Source organism: Lissotriton vulgaris, chromosome 1_1, assembly GCF_964263255.1.
Source record: "Lissotriton vulgaris chromosome 1_1, aLisVul1.2, whole genome shotgun sequence".
NCBI classification, from domain to species: domain Eukaryota; kingdom Metazoa; phylum Chordata; class Amphibia; order Caudata; family Salamandridae; genus Lissotriton; species Lissotriton vulgaris.
In genome coordinates this window covers 1,115,035,168-1,115,052,714 of record NC_141685.1, presented here as the reverse complement: position 1 = coordinate 1,115,052,714, position 17,547 = coordinate 1,115,035,168, and the positions used below count along the sequence as shown (strand labels likewise).

Genomic DNA, 17,547 nt, shown 5'->3' with positions numbered 1-17,547 from the left:
CTCGACTGGGGTGGGCTCTGGTGCTAGAACGAATGACTGATATTGTTGAGGATTCCAGAAAGGGTTTTGTTTACATCTGGTCACCATTGGTCAGCTATCTCTCAGAGGGGCTCCCTTTGACAGCTTGCAATCCATGACTTAGGGCTCTCCACCTATTCCTAATCTAACTGCCTACCAACATCGAGGGGTATAATCACTGCGCTGATCAACGGGGCGTAGCTTTCGTACCCCACACCTCACGCCAATATTTCTTCGCCTTCTTTTATTTTGCACCATGTCTAGTCTAGTCTAGTCTGGAAATTTGTATTGCGCAAAACATATCACATCCCGTGAGGGAGTCTCATGGCGCATGCGGACAATCCCAGAGTAAAAGGAGAGAGATCCTGCAAAAGGCAAGACCTAGCTGAAAAGCCATGTTTTCAACAGTTTTCGGAAACTCATGTGCTCGATCGTTGCACGGATATTCAAAGGAAGTTTGTTCCATAGGAGAGGTGCCATATGGGAAAAAGCACGTCCCCCATTCCTGACTGTTTGTACTCTAGATGGCGTGAGTTGGAGTTTATGGCTAGATCTCAGTTCTCGTCCGGGCTGGTACCAAGTTAATTTTTGGTTCCAGTATTTAGGTCCAGTGCCATGCAGATGTTTGTGAACCAGACACAGTTTTAAAGATGACTCTTTTTTATGGGGAGCCAGTGTAGATTTTTTTAGACTAGGAAGGGAAGGGGATCGTTTTGGGAGTCCCAGAATCAGACGAGCAGCAGTATTTTGAACAACTTGCAGTCTCTTTATGTGGCACTCATTTATGGCAAGCAGGATGGAATTGCAGTAATCTAACCTATTTATAATGAGGCCCTGGACTAGAACTTTGCGTGCCTCTTTTGGTATCCATTTGAAAGCTCTGCGGAGGCTTCGCATGATTCCAAAGCAGGTTCCAACCGTGTGATTCACATGGTCCTTCATGGATAATTTATTATCCATGTGGATTCCAAGATTGCGGACGGATTCCTTTGGGACCGGACATTGCCCCATTTCCGGGGGCCACCAGTCCTGAGACCAGTGTACACTGGCTTGACCGAAAGTCATTATTTCAGATTTTGCCCCATTTAGTTGTAGGTGGTTCAGACTCATCCAGTTTTTAACCTCTATCAGGCACTTTTTAAAACGTTTTTTGGTGTCATTAATATCATGGCCAAGGGTAACAAGTATTTGCGTGCCATCCGCATATGATAACACGTCAAATCCATGTGCCCTAATAAGATTGGCCAGGGGGGCCATATAAACATTAAAAAGCGAGGGGCTGAGGATAGAGCCCTGTGGCACACCCCTTGTAACTGGCCGTGTGCTGGCTAAGGTTTCATCAGTTTGCAGTGTGGTGGTTCGGTTTGACAGATAGCTAATGAACCACTTTAAAACCTGCCCTTTGACACCATACTCCCACAGTCATCTGACTAGGATATGATGGGAGATGGTGTAAAAGGCAGCCGATAGGTCCAAAAGTACCAGAATGCATGACTGGCGTTTGTCAAGGGCACCTTTGATGTTGTCGGTTACCTCGATCAGGGCTGTCTCCGTGCTATGTGCAGCACGGAAACCTGACTGTGAGGTGTCGAGTAGATTGTTCTTCTCAAGATAGCTTATCAGCTGTTCATTTACGAATGCTTCCAGCACTTTCCCTGAGAAGGGTAGCAAGGAGATGGGGCAATAGTTTGAAAAGATGTTTGCATCCGCACCGGGCTTTTTTAGTAGTGGTTTTACTCTAGCCGCTTTCCAGATTTGAGGGAATTCCGCTTCTCTCAGGGATGTGTTTAGGAGGCAGGACAGGGGATGGACCAACACTGGAGCAAGGGTAGCAAATAGTTTGGATGTTAGTTGGTCGCAAGGCGATCCGGATTTTATTTTATGTCCTAGACGTAGGATTTTTTCCTCGTTTAACAATTCAAAAGTGGACCAGTTAGAGGAGGAGACATCTTGGTTCATGTGTAGCTCTTTGTCAAGGTGTTGGAAAGATGTATTTTCTGCATTGAATGGTTGACATATTTTTGTGATTTTGTCGTCTAGGAACATGACGATGACACCTTAGGTAGAAGTATCCCTTTTTTTTGTTTGTTTGTTAAGGTTTGTTAAATTTCTCTTTAATGTTACTCTCTGGGGAGGGTATCGGGCGCTAGCCTACCTTCAAGGAATGCGACATGTCTTAATGAAACTGCGTCATACATTATAAAGCTCATCCACCTGGTCTTGAGGGTAATTTGTAGTTTTTATGAACGGAATGTATTTCTGGGTGGGTGATGTCACTGAGAATCGTCATACACGTAATGCTTTCTGTTGTGCTCTCTGAGAAAATATCAATAAAAATATTTTGAAACAAAAGTAAAGAAATCGAAAACAAAAAGGCATGCACCAACATATTTCTTCAATTTATTTCCGTTTGAAGCAATTGTTGGGCCGCCTGTAGCCCGCGGAGAGGAAAACAACTTGAGGCTGCTTCTGTATTACTTAGCAACATTAAACAATCAATGGAAAGGCTTGCGTTCATTTACTACGACTGGCCCTTGGAGCACAGTTTCTCTGTAAAAACTAAATGCCCTGTTTAAGCACTCATGACAGGCTACATTACACGGGCACACCACATTTACCGAGCTGCAGCACTCTCACTTTCCCCAATTCGCTCTGCTCGTTGTCTACACTCATCATGGACTCTGCGCTGCAGCCCCGTGGACCGTCGACCCACTGCCTGCTAGGTAATAACTGCCGCCCGGTCGGTGTGCGTACGGTTCCCCTGTGTACCCAGGAAGTAATGCACCAGCGAGTGACCTAGCAACAGGCATTAGCGCATCTCAGCCGCTCCGGGAAAGGTGGAGCGCAGCTCGTGTCTCCCAGTCACTCTCAGCAAGAAAGGAATAACGCCATTGTGTAACCCACGCTGTTCCCCGAAGACCGGGAAATTCCCAGGGACCGCTACCACATGCAAAACACCAATAGCTGCTCTACCGGACCTGGAACGGATTCCTCCTCTCGCCCGCCACAGCACCGCACTCACTTCACTCCTAAAGAGGCACAGGCTAAGCACAATTGCAGCAGGCGTGGTGTACACAGAGGCCATCGGGTGCCTGGCTCAGAGACGAGTGTTGCAGTCTGGCCAGAAGTTTATCCAGGTCACTGGTATTTTTTTCTTAATAGTAGTTTGTCGTGTCTTACAAATAAACCTGTGATGCTCACTAAGTGCACAATGCTGCCATTCGTTTTAATATTAAAGCTGGGATTGGATATTTATTTTAATTTCATTCATAAAGTTTTGTATAGCGTGACTGTGACCCAAGCGGGTATCAGAGCGCTTCACATAATGAGGGAACAACAATTCGACAGGGCAGGATAAACGGGTAACAAGAGTACAGCAGTAACAGAACACAAAAATACAGTAAATACAGTAAAGGAGCAGACGTGTCCAGAGGGGGTCTCAGTGCATTGCTTCTGGGGGGGGGGGGGGGGGGGGGGGGGAGTAGTTACAATACAGGTCCTGAGCGTAAGCAGCAGTGCTTTGACTTCTTTTTAGGTTTTGACTGGCGATGCGTACTTTGTACGCATGCGCCAAAAAACCTTTTGATGTGTGTGTGTGGGGTCGGGAATACGCCCCCTCCTCTCATTGGCTAGCTCCATAAATGGAGGCTAGCCATTGGGAGAGGGCTCCGTCCGTCAATCTCGGACCAGATTCGGGGGCGTTCCCGAGAATTTTTGGCTTTTGGCTACGTCAGCCGAAAGCCTCTTCTCGGGAACGCCCCCGAATCTGCTCCGGCATTGAAGGCACCCGGAAGAAGTCCAGGTAAGTGCTTGCTTTTTTTTTTGTGCATTTTTTTTTTGCCCGTTCCCACCCCCTCTCCCTGTCACCGAACCCGTTCCCGCCCCCCTACCGCTGCCTCGCTCTGTCTCCCCGGCCCCGTTCCCGCCCCCCTACCGCTGCCTCGCTCTCTGTCTCCCCGTTCCCGCCCCCCTACCGCTGCCTCGGCTCCCGTTCCCGCCCCCCTACCGCTGCCTCGTTTTATCCCTTGTTGGACTCTATGGTCAACTCTGTCATTATTATCGTCATTGCAATAACTACATTCGTCAGCTCAGAAATCAGGAAAAACAGAGAGTGGCCCCACGAGTACCAAAAGGCAGGCACCACCAATTATGAATATTTTGAGAATTCCGACGTGGATTTTGGAAATGATGCATCCTTAAATCATATCTTCTTGATTATTCATAACCCCTTGCAACTGTATGATGCTGCAACTGACTAAAACACCTCTTTACTGTAATTTTGGATACAGCACATTTGAAATTTGTTGTAAATCTCTCAGTTTAAAGACCATGTTCTGCTAATTATAGTCACCCCACTCCAAGTGATGAAGAGCACAGTGATGACGTGTTGTAGCCATTGCTGGCTTTTTAGGCATTAAAAACGTGAAGACGCTTTGGAAATTAAAACTGAGCAAGCAAAATATAATAGCAGCCCCAGTAATTGTGGGGAGATTTTGCCACAGCTTCTTTTCTACGGCTTGGTGTCGATGGCCTCCTTGCTTTTGTTCTGCCTGCCATATAACAAGATTGCAAGTATGCACTCTAGTTCCCTGGTCGATGTCTGCGCTGCGACTTTAACCAATATGGAGCTCAGGGGTTTACTGTGATGTCATAGAACACTGAAGAGTAACCTAGCAACCTTGGCCATCCTTGATGTGCGAGGACACCTTAAGTTAGTTCCTTGAAGTTGTCTCGAGCAGGCCAGAACATGGGCTCCTGTAAACAGATGTCGTATTTGCAGTACCGCTGCATTGTAGTCAAACTGGAGTGTTGATTCAGGTGAGACTTCAGGCATTTGGAATGTTGTTCAGATACCTGCCCAGTTGTTGCTTTCTCCTCCCCACACTTGGTCCCTCCCCACGTGCTGCTTCTCCAGTTCGGTTAGCGCCCTCGCCCCACCCATTCCGCATTGCTCTCTCCCTCCCTCCCATCCATCCATTCTCTTCTCCACCATTCAGGCTTTATTTTATTCAAATATCTTCCCAACACCGTGTCCTACCTCTTCCGTTGCTCCCCCTCCCACCATTACTTACTCCTTGTCCTTCCCCACTTACTCCTTTGTCACCCCATCATTTGTGGGTAGTAAAGTAATATATTGTATCTTTTTTTGGAAGCCCTGTTAGATGGCTTTTGCTGTTGGGCGCCCTGCTTTCAAAAGAGGTTACACAACTATTTTTTTTTTAATTTGGCATCAAGTGGCACCTACTATTTTGGACCGGTAAAAAACACTAAATAATCATTAAAAAAACAAGCATTGGCAAACCCAATAGGATTCGCCTATGCAAGATCTATTTACTTGTCGGTATTTTTCCATATGTTGCACAGCAACATGGCTTACAGTGAAAAAGAATACGAAGCTCTATGGCGAGGCAGGCTTTGACTGCTCCATACTGCTTTTTTCCCCTTTTAAGCCATGTTGCACAGCAGCCCGCTTTGCTGTGCAATATGTCTTAAAATAGCGTGGTGGTGTTTGTGGGGGTCAAGCAACACAAGGGAGGTGGGTAGGGAACAAAGAAGAAACAGCTGGAGCATGAAACAGAACAGACAGTAGGAGGAGGGCAGGGAGGTGGGGTAAAAGAACAGTCCTCGGGGGAGGAGGTGTGGCATGGTAAGCTGAACGGACAGCACAATGAGGTGGCGCAAACAGACTGGCCTGTTTAGATACACCCCTACTTTTAATCCCATTCAAAGCCCGGTTAGACTCTATAGTCTACTCCATCACCATTATTGTAATTACAATCTGACCATATGTAATGTAATCTGATGCTTATGTAAAACGCCCCAATGCACATGGGCCATGGTCGTGCAATATAAAAACTGCATCATATGGGACATTATTTTATAGTCTCATGATCAGACTCCAGAAAGTATTCAATTCTAATCAGTTAGATGGCCAACCAGTTTAACAAAATGCTATCATGTGACAGAGGCCAGAAAGAAGCTTCATTGGCTGCCGTCTAAACGTGGTGAGTAAATGCCTTTAAGCCAGGGCTTAAAGTGGGCCGGGTCCTGCTGGTGCTCAGCCCCGGCAGTTCTAAAAAGCAGTTGCCGAGACGAGTCTCTATCGGCCTATGCATTGTTTGCCCTCACTCCCAGGGTGAAAAACAATTCTTAATTGAGCTGCAGTGCCACCCTTCACTGCCTAATATGTAACTTCACAGAGGCTCGGTATAGTTCTTTCAGTCTTATAATGTCAAAAGTGTAGCATTTTCACCGTTATATACAACTAAACCGTAGTTGGTGCTTATGTATCTTATGAAACTAACAGCCATTGACAAAGCCAACAGTCCTGGCGTGTTGTAGGTGAATTGTTGTTTTATTATATATATGGTGGATGCAATGATAGAAACAGCAAAATACCAGTCGGGATGCACACTACGCTAAGCTTAGAAGACCATTTCGAGAATATCGTTTACCTATGTGTTGTTTTTTATGCCACACCCTGGCCACGCCCCTTTGAGAGACCCCCAGTTTTTAGGTTTTGCCTAGCCAATGCGTACAAAGTACGCATGCGCTAGGAAAAACTTAATGATATCTGTGTGTAGGGACTGGACCGTCCCCACTCTCTCATTGGCTACCTCCATAAATGGAGGCTAGCCATTGGGAGAAGGCTCTGTCCGTCAATCTCGGACCAGATACGGGGGCGTTCCCGAGAATTTTTTGCTTTTGGCTACGTCACGCTACGTCAGCCGAAAGCCGATTCTCGGGAACGCCCCCGAATCTGGTCCGGCATTGACGGCACCCGGAAGAAGTCCAGGTGAGTGCTTGCTTTTATTTTTTGGCCGTTCCCACCCCCTCTCCTGCTCTCCTGCTCTCCTGCTCCATACCTGAAGCGTGCTGTTTTGAGAAGTAGCAGAGTGGGAACGATTCAATATTATTTACAAAAGCGTTGCTCTAGAGGGCAGAAGGAGATGAGGTTCTTTGTTATTCACAAGAGATGCTCTTTGAAGAGTTAACTTTACAGCGCAGCTTTGCTTGCTGATACCTGTGTTGGGCTAAATATTCCTATTGTAGCTTAATGACCATTTCCTCTTGATGACAATTTTTTCCTGTATTAGTCCTGTTTCATGTCACGACTAGCACTAGATTCTTTTTTTTTTTCCTTAAATTTTGTTAGTCTTTTTTATGAATAACGCATAGTTGGGTACATGAATAAAAAATATTATTCGTACATATTAACTGTAATGTATTTCCATTTTTAAGTGGATCAAAAGTTAATTTCAAAACATTGTTTAGTTTTAACACATCTACACCTTGACATCAGTTATGTTTGTATTTATGTTTTAGAACTTCTGTGGTGTGAACCAAGCTAACAAGTGATTGAATGGTGTAAATAGCCCAGTACTCACATAAAACCCTCTTTAGTTTGATGGCCCGTGTGTGGGGGGGCTCGCAGTGTGTGGGGGGGGGCTCTGTGTGGGTGTGTGTTGGGGGGGCTCTCTGTAGGTGTTTGTGGGTGTCATTTGCGAAAGATAAAGCTATTGGCATTGCAAATGACAATGCCATTTATTTATGTTAAAAAAAAAACATATATATAAATAATGTCAAGAGCATTGCCAATAGCTCAAACTTTAACAAAGGCAAAACCATTGCATTGTAAATGCTTGTTTGAAAGAGGACGTTGAGGGATTCAGTCTGATTTCCGGAGGCAGGGTGTTCCATATTCTCGGGGCGATACTGGAGAAGGCTCTGTAATAGGTTTTCTTTCTTTGAAATTTTTGTGGTTTCAGTAGTAAAGTGTTTGAGTTCCTCAAAGATCTGCAACCACCCGAGAGTTCCAATTTCCGGGCGTGGTACAGAGGAGTGTTAAGGTGAAGGGTTTTGTGCGCCATGCAAGCAATTTTAAGATGAATCCTAGCCTCAATAGGAAGCCAGTTTAAGGATTTCAAATCCGGCGTGATGTGGTTATTTCTTTTGGATCCTGTGATGAGTCTAGCCGCCGAGTTCAGAGAGGCCCCCAGTGGGGCCAACTTGTAGCTCGGAAGCCCACAAAGAGTTGAGCTCCCATACTCCAATCTGGAGATGACTAGTGCTTGAACAGCAGACTTTAAGTCTTCCGGAGGAAGGAAGGGTTTTAACTTCCTTAGTATGCTCATTTGGAAGTTCGCTTACAATGTGTGTAAAAATCATAGATGAAATGGCGTCACTGCTGACTGGTTCTGTAGGTCCATTACCAGAGGATATTATCTGTTTTAATGTAGCAAAAATGTTGGCATCTCTGCAGGCCATAGAGCATTGAGTTGGAGTAAGAACCAGGACTGACGGGGAAACAGAGTATGTTTTTCCTGGGATGGTTTAGAAGTGTAACTTTAGATAACTGCATTCATTTAATACTTTAGAACCAACGGAAATTCCTTGGTCACTTCTTGTGGGGGAAACTGACTCCTGAACATTCTGGCACAACAGCAGCACAGGAAGGTGACAGGTAAATTTGGGGCTGGACTTATCTTTTTCATCTTCATAACCAATGATATTTTCTTTCGTGAGGCAATTGTAACAATTAAACAAACTGAGTATTCATTAAAACACAGTAGCCGTTTTAAAAAAAGTTGAAGATGATTGTAGTCAAGGGCATTGCTTATACTTTATGAATCGCTTTTTCTGGAGACTGTCTGCCAGATGACGAGGGTAACGTCATCAGAGGAACTTTCCCTCACAGACTGAAAAAGAATGATTTCACTGATCTTTGACGTCATAAAAAAACGTACAAATCGGGAGCTTTGGGAATGGATAATATATCGGAATGTCTTGGCCCTGTACCTACTTCTGAAGTGAAGCCACAGGACTTGTCAATTGCAAAGACGATGTTGCGCTTTATTGCATTTGGGATTGTACGCTTTATCCGGAAACGCTTGTGTATACTATGAGTGTATCTTTCCAGCTTAAAAAGGAATTTACATTTCGCAGTCTATTTTTAGAGCCGTGGAATAGGTTTGTTTTTGTGGGCACATAAAATGCAGTGAAATGTACAAACCAGATGTTGCCTTGCTTTTCCAGAGCCAGTGTTCTTGAGTATTTTATAGCACAAGTTTAGTCAAGCTGCCTATTATAGTGAGTAAAAATAGGAATTATGGCCCTGACTGCAATAAATATTTTCTGAAGAATATTTCACCTGGCTCACTCTCACTCAACGTTTGTGCCCCTTTTTTCACATGCACAGCCTGTATTGGTTTACCTTTATGCATTCTTGAGTCTGTGGAATTGTTGACATGCCCCCAAAGAGATGGTCTTTTAGGGATCCGTTATAGGGGTTTTTATAGTGATGCATTTTATTTGTGGTTTCTGTTTGTTACTATAAGATACACAACAGTCCCCGTTTTCCAAAATGTTCAAAGATATAGTCTATAAAGCGGAAGTACAGTTGTGTGACATAACTTGAATATGTCCAGGTTGGAGTTTTGAGCTGATAGTCCTTTTTAAAAAAAATTATCAAGCTTTCTGATATTACAAGCTTCACCATCACAGTTTTAGGCGTCTCCTGCAGACTTTTAGCTGTCAGTTGTCGATTACTGTTTGAGGATAAATGGCAATACAAAATGGGATTTGGGCCAGGCCATTGCTTTCTATTGGTTGGCTTGTTGTCACTAATTTGCCTGGTTATTTAATGTCTTTTCTTTCCCTTCTTGTTTTTGTCTCACACCTAGGTTATATATTTTTTAACATCCTTTGGAATTCGGATTAGATGACTTGTATACTTCCAGTGCTCTCATTAGGGGAACTACTTTTTTCACTTTTCTTGCTGCTCTTGATAGGAGGGCATTTGTTGTCATGCTCCCTCCCTCGGGCTGCTTCCTGACTCCAACCCGCCCCTCTTGCCTTTTCTATGTTGCTCCCCCTCCCAACCATTAATACTTTCTCATTCTAAGTATTCCAGACAGTGCTGCTTTCTGCTACTTTGGTATCGTAAGTAATTCATCATTCTAAGTCCTCTAGACAGTGCTGCTAGCCGTTTCTCTGGTCCCGGTGGTAATTACTCATTCTAAGTCCTCAAGGTAGTGCTGCCGTTGATTGGCTCGTCCAGTCAGTAATTCCTCTATTCAAAGTCCTCTAGGCAGTGCTGCAGCTGTCTCTCTCTTCCCAGTGGTGATTCCGAATCCTTAGTACTGTAGGTAGTGCTGCAGCTGCATCTGTTCCTGGTGGTAATTCCTCATTCTTAGTCTTCTAGACAGTGCTGCTAGCTGCTTCTCTGGTTCCACTGGTATTTCCTCATTCTATGTCTTCTAAACAGTGCTGCTGCTGCTTATCTGGTCCAGTCGATAACTCCTCCATTCTTATTCCTCTAGATAGTGCTGCAGCTGCATCTCTCTTCATACATCCACGATACTCCAAACTAAAACACATGGGTAAAACACCAATGGCTCTAACTAACAAAAATGAGAGACCTATTGCATAGCAAATGCTTGTTCTAGCTTGGTTTCACAATGTGTATGATAAATGGCATCCAGTATAAAATGGTGCCCGTCATGAACTCTATAACTGTTATGGATTGGTGTGGTAGGAACAGTGCCACCCAGTAAATCTCCAGTCAAGCACAGAGAGAAAGAGATTCAAAAACACTTGACATCACAGAGACAGCTTCATATAGGGTTATTTTTGGCCTGCCCAAATATACCTCACCAGCGCAAATCAGGCTAGAGTTTGGTATACGGAAACAGTCTTTGGCAAGACAAGGGGCGTATATTATCACTTGGGACAAAGAGCAGAAATCAGCACAAGGAACTCTAAATGAACATCTGTGGAAGGAGCTACAACAACCAGCCGCCTCACCCGCTGCCAAATACCTCAAAAGTAGCCTGAACAATATGGGGCTTAACCAGCTCTGGGATACTCCCACAAACAACATCATATTTAAAAAATTGGCCTGGAAGACGTTCAAAAATCTCTCGTGGATTGAGGACAAGGCATCCCTCTTGAAAAGGGCACATGGATGGATGATTCTGAACACCTACACAGCACCAGCTACTCAAAATTACTTTGATCTGGGCTATGCTAAAGCTACTAAAATCAAGTTCTTAAAGCACAGTCAGTCTGCTACTCTATATACAGCATTTTCCGCACTGGCTAAAGGAAAAAGCGGGCTCTACCTGCCGCTTATGCGGCTCAGTGCCAGAAGATCTGCTGCACCCAATATGTACACGTAAAGAACGAAAACAACTGTTAAAATGCCACTTCAACTAGCAAGGGGTACGTACTAGGAGACAAGCAGTGTTGGCCTGTTTTGCACCCAATGATCCACAACTGAAATGCTTTAAGTCTTGGCCTAGCGTACACTGCGCAGCAGTGTCGCGCAGCCGGGATTTTATGTTTACAATTTTGGGGCTTGAACCCACCCCTCTTCTCCATTGGCTGGCTTCCTAAACGGAGGCCAGACATTGGAGGAGAGGGGCGTCACTCCGTTCAAGCCCATTCTTTTTCGGATTCGGGGGCGTTTTTTTTGCAGTTTTTAACTCCATGACATCATCCGTCACTCAACAGCAAAAAACCACGCCCCCGAATTCGAAAGTGGCGGCGCTTTTCTGACGCCATTTCTGCCCGACCGCCGCCGGAAGAAGTCAAGAAGCGGCCGAGTCGGGGGGGGCGTGGCTAGCAGCCGATGATGGCGGCAGCATAAGGGACAGGCTCGGCGGTTAAGGCAGCCTCTCCGACTATCCGGCTCGTAATCCGTCACATTTTTCAAGCCCTGTAGGAGGGAACCAGAGCCCAGGACCGGGCGGTGCAAGTGGCGGAAAGCGGCGTTCAAATCCGACGCCTGGAGACCGAGCTCCGTCGGAGCTGCGGACTGCCTACTCCGACCATCTAAGCCGGGACCCTCCCTGATCGACTAGCCCGACCGGAAGTGAGGTCGCTCCGGGGGACCTGCGCCGGAAGTGCCCGCACGTTGTGAATGGCGGCCGGAATCCAGTAACCACGCCGACCGATTGGGCACTGCCTACAGTCAGAGGTGGAGTGGCGGCATCTGCACACCTCGGCCGCCACCTCCGGATCCGTATAATGCATGACTGGCGGCCACACGTGGAGGGGAGCTCAGGATTGTAAAGGACAGCCGCAATTTTTTGAACGGTGAAGGACAGTGCGCACCAACAGACCGCTAGCGTAACTCGCCCTGCGGAGCGACCCACCCGTGCCCGGTTGGCGGGCAAGAACACACCCTACAGACTGCACCCGGTTCATAGGAACGGTACGGACCTCCTGGGCCTCGTGGGGATCGGCTCATTGGTGCCTGTGGACAGCAAGGAAGCTCCCTAATCGCCCCCACACGTGGGCAAGGGCGCCAACGCTTCACGACCATTGCGGGTGGGGCGATCCGAACAAGCTGGAGCGGAAAGGCCCGAAAGCTACGAAGACCAAATGCATTGCGGGGAAAGGACCGAAGAGCGGCACCACTCAGACCCGCATTGAACGCTATGCCTACGACAAGCCAGCTACCTCCCCCACGACGGGAAAAGAGATGGGGGGCAAATCTACAGATGCCCGGGAGGAAAGAAGGCAACATTGGACGACGTGATGCAGGCACTGGCTCAGCTACAGACGACAGTGGGCTCGATCTCAACAGATGTAACTTTGCTCAGAACTGACCTCCACAAAATGTCGGAGAAAGTCAACGCCATGGAAGTGGTCACAAAATCCCTCGTGGAGGATGTATCGGAACTCCAGCAGGCAATGGAGAAGTTGGCAACGGACAACAAGGTACTGCGCGAGAAGCTCGATGAGCAAGAAGGGCGCTCTAGGCGGAACAACATCCGCATTATTGGGGTGCCTGAGTCGGAAGGCACGAGAGCCATGGACTTGTATGTGGAGAGCCTGATTACGAATGAACTTAAGCCAAAAGGACTGTCCACTTTCTTCTCCGTGGAGAGGGCTCACCGTGTACCGGGTGGTCAACCAAAACCAGGGGCGTCCCCGCGGCCTATAGTTGCCCGACTATTCAATTTCCGAGACCGAGATGCCATTTTGCAGGCAGCTAGGACGCCCCCCCCATCAGACTTCAGAACTCCACGGTGGCTTTCTTCCCCGATTATACAGCGGATGTCGCACGCAGGCGAAGAACCTTCTTCGAGGTAAAGAAAGAACTCAGGACACGAGAGATCCCGTATTCCATGCTCTTCCCGGCTAGGTTCAGGGTGGTAGCAGAAAATAAGACATGGTTCTTTGACACCCCTGATTCCGTGCAAGACTGGCTGGAGGGATGGAGGCCGGGCCCTCACCCTCGGGGAACCAACCGACATCCAAAGGGCCGCAATGTAGGGCGACATCCGGAATCCCAGGCATCGGGAGGGGGCCCGGAGAGCAGCTCGCCCCTAAGAGACGAAGGTGAACACGAGGACAATGAAGATTAATGATCTCCAGGTTTTCGCAATTTATTAGACTTATTGTGCTGCACACATGCCACCCGCCATTGGACACTGGGTGATGGACCTCCGGAGGTGAGACTGAGAGACCGCTGACTGCGGAGAGTCCCTCACCCCGACGCGCAAGTACAATGTTTTGGGGTTGGGGCATGCACTTTGCTCAGTTGGGGGGCGGGCAGTTTTGAGTCCGTATAGCAGGGGGGCAGGGAGGGGGTAGGTAGGGGTAAGGGGATGGTAACGTTCGGGACCACTTGGTCCTACAAGTTATGGTTTTGACACACGCACATGCTGATTGGTATGACACTGCCTTTGGACAGCACCACATGTCACTGGGGAGGCCGAATGGCAATGGGTACGATAATGTCGCACCTGCTTTGTACATACCCGCACACAACACCTCACTCACGGCGAGAAGGCCTCGCTGCTTGTCGAGATCGCTCCGCGGGACAAGGGGGAGATTGCATCCTATGGTCTCTTACGGGCCCCGCCACCAGCGATTCTTATGGCCAGGGTAAATAGTCACACCCCACCAGCCCCACTGCAAATTATGTCCTGGAACGTTAGGGGCCTGGGCGATAGGATCAAAAGGGGCCTGGTGCTACAAGGAATTAAGAGACAGAGACCCGCCCTGGTTCTTTTGCAAGAAACACACTTGGTGGGGGCGGCCACACAGGCTCTGGATAGGCGAGGATACCGCATGATATTGCACGCAGAATTCACCTCAGGGTCACGTGGCACAGGCATATTGCTGCGAAAATCCTCCCAATACATAGTGAAATCCACGAAGATAGACGACCAGGGCCGCTTCGCAGCGGTACATGGCCAGTGGGAGGGCAGGCTACTAAACGTGGTCTCCATTTACATTCCGCAAGAGCTACAAGCCGTGGCGCTGCCAGACCTCAGCAAGTTCCTATTAGAACTCCCTGAAGGAGAACTACTCATAGGCGGAGACTTTAACACAACGCTCACAAATACCCTTGATCGGTTCCCCGCAGGAACACACACAGATGGCCCTAGCAAACTCCAGAACTTTCTAGAAGCGCAGGGATTGGTGGATGTGTGGCGTCTGCTACACCTGGAACAGCAGCAGTACACTTACTACTCGGCGACACACAATAGCCTCTCAAGGATAGACTACTTTCTCACATTAGGAAACGGCCTCCTTAACATTGACGAAGCACAGATACAGCCGAGGGGTATTTCGGATCATTCGCCGATCACTCTGACCATGTCTAGTACAGGCACCAAACGTACGAGGGTCTATCCGATTTTTCCAGGATATCTTAAAATCCCTAAAATTAGCAAAGACGTGAAGAAAGCAACCCGACTATATTTTGTAGAAAATCAGTCCTCGGTAGCCTCCCCCTCAATACTATGGGAAGCATACAAAACAGTGTTCAGGGGACAGGCTATTGCGGCGATAACAAACCACAAGAGAGTACAAAGTAGGGAAGCTTTGTAGCTGGAGTTGGGCCTCGAGAGGGCCAACACCGCCCATATGGATGACCCATCAGAAGACACACTACACGCCTTGCAGATACACCAACGCCGCCTCAACGACCACCTGAGGCGAGTGACCATGGCGGATATCGCCGCGACTAAACATAGAGTCTACGATATTGGGGATAAAGCCAGTAAACTCCTAGCGTGGCTGGACAGGAAACAGGGGGGAGGCAGGAACATACTGCTAATCACTGACGCATATGGCATAACATACCAATCTGCCACTTCCTGTTTTTTAACTTTATATATGTTTGCAGATGTAATGTGATCTATGTCATGTGATTTATACATCGTTGTTTAAGTCTAGTTTGTCTAAGCTATACTTTTTTAACGTACATATTAAATTTGTAAATGTGATATTGTTCTTTTTAATCTCTGATAAATTGTTTAACTTTACAAGCATTTTTGTAGCTTAATTCCCTTCTATTCATTAAAATCTCTTTGATTGTTTCTTATGGTTGCCTAGATTGATAAATATCAAATGTTTACTTTTCCCTGGTCTAGGAATCAATTTTCTATGAACTCAGGGGGTCCTTGTTAAATATACGCCAAGCATATGGCATAACACACACCCAGCCGGAGGAAATTGTAGATGCATTGGCCGACCACTTTAGTGAAGTATACACCCCGACAGTAGTAGTGACGGAGGATGAAGCCCGAGCCGCCCTCGACTGTGTGCCTTTGCCGGCGCTGACGGAGGAGGCGGCGAAGGACCTCAACGCCCCCTTAACGACTAATGAAATTCAGTTGGCAATTAACTCCCTCCACTCGGGTAAGGCTCTGGGCCCTAACGGGGTGCCCATTGAATGGTTTAAAACCATGTCGGAATCCCTGAGTGAACCCCTACTTCAGATGTATGAGGAGAGTAGAGAAAAGGGTACGCTGCCCCCAGACCAGCGGATGGCAACCATAGTCGCCATCCCAAAACCGGGTAAACCGCCTAGAGACTTTAAGTCCTATAGACCTATCTCGCTCCTGAACCCGGAGGCCAAAATAATAGCGAAAGTGCTAGCGAACAGGCTTATGCCGTGCTTAGGTCAACTGATCCACCCGGACCAGTCCGGCTTTATGCCACATAGAAGCACAGCTTTGAATCTTCGTAGGGTGCACGGAGTTTTGGCGAGAATCCCACTGTTGAAGGAACCAGCAGCGATATTGTCATTGGACGCCAAAATGGCGTTTGACATGGTAGAATGGAGCTATCTCTTCGCGGTGCTCAATCGTATGGGGTTCGGGCCCATCTTTATTTCATGGATCAGGTTACTATACAAAGACCCAGTGGCCAGTAGTGGTGAATGGACACACGTCGCGTGACATACGTCTTGGACGAGGAACTCGACAGGGATGCCCACTCTCGCCCCTCCTCTTCGCACTGGTCCTAGAACCGCTGGCAGTCACTATTCGGAGTACACAGCTTCTAAGGGGTATTAGATGGGATCAACACTGGGAAAACAGAGTGTCCTTATATGCGGACGATATGTTGATATACCTCACAGACTTAGAGAATAGCCTTCCGAACCTCCTAGCAATATGCAACTCACACGGGCGAGTGTCCAGGCTACACTATCAACTGGTCTAAATCGATACTCTTTGAGCTCAGAGGGCCGCTCCCGCCCCTGCCAGAATCCTGCCCGCTGGAGGTGGCTCATTCTTCCTTTAAATACCTAGGAATACATATCACTCGAGACGCCACTGAGTTTTCCACACTCAATCTGCAACAACCTCTAATTTGACTACGTAATGACGTGCAGCACTGGAAGGAACTTCCATTAACATTGCTGGGCAGAGCAGCAATATTTAAAATGATGGCGCTACCGCGATTTCTATACGTACTTGAAAACGCCCCAACATTAGTGCCCGTCAGTTTCCTCCAGAGGGTAACTGCACTGATATCGAGTCTGCTCTGGGGAAACCGACCAGCCCGAATATCTCACACGAAACTTAACAGAAGCTGGTACGATGGCGGAATTGCACTGCCTAATATGCAGTTGTATTACTGGGCGGCCCAACTCAAGATCCTCAACCAGTGGGTACACGCCCCACAGGTCAACCCAGCATTCAAGTCAGACAGGGCACAACTAGGTACCAACAGTTTACTAGCACCTCTGTATCACCGGGGCACAGCGGCGAAACTCATAGGACCCACCAAACATACCGTACAGCTATGGTACAAGGCGCAAGCGAAGCTACACTGGGAAGGGACCATCACGAAACTCACACCACTGTGGGACACTAAGGCATTGGGACACCTACGGCGCACTAAGGGCTTCACCCAGTGGGATAACATTGGGATATCGACAGTGGGGGACATGTGGACTAGAGAGGGCGTGATCCCGTTTGCGTCCCTTCAGGACCAGTACGAAGTGGGAGATAATGAGCTGTATAGGTATATACAAATCAGACATGCCCTTCAGGCGGCGATCCCACCGAATGTGACACCACCAGCGTCCTCCCCGCTGGAAGACCGTCTACTCACGGACTTCATGCAGGAAGGCGCAACCTCCTTAACATATCGTAAATTGATTAATAACTTACCTGACCCACTGGAGAAGTTGAAGGACAAATGGGCGGACGAAGTCGGAGACATTGATGACTCCGACTGGAACGCTGCCATTGCATCCCCGCGTGAGGCTGGCAT

The 17,547-nt window shown here is 47.5% G+C and overlaps 1 protein-coding gene across 2 annotated transcripts in view; it reads right to left on the bottom strand.

Moving 5' to 3' along the window:
- The window catches only part of IL27RA (interleukin 27 receptor subunit alpha), a 199,551-nt gene that overhangs the window by 157,914 nt on the left and 24,090 nt on the right, over positions 1-17,547 (bottom strand). The gene's annotated exons all lie outside the window — the stretch shown is intronic.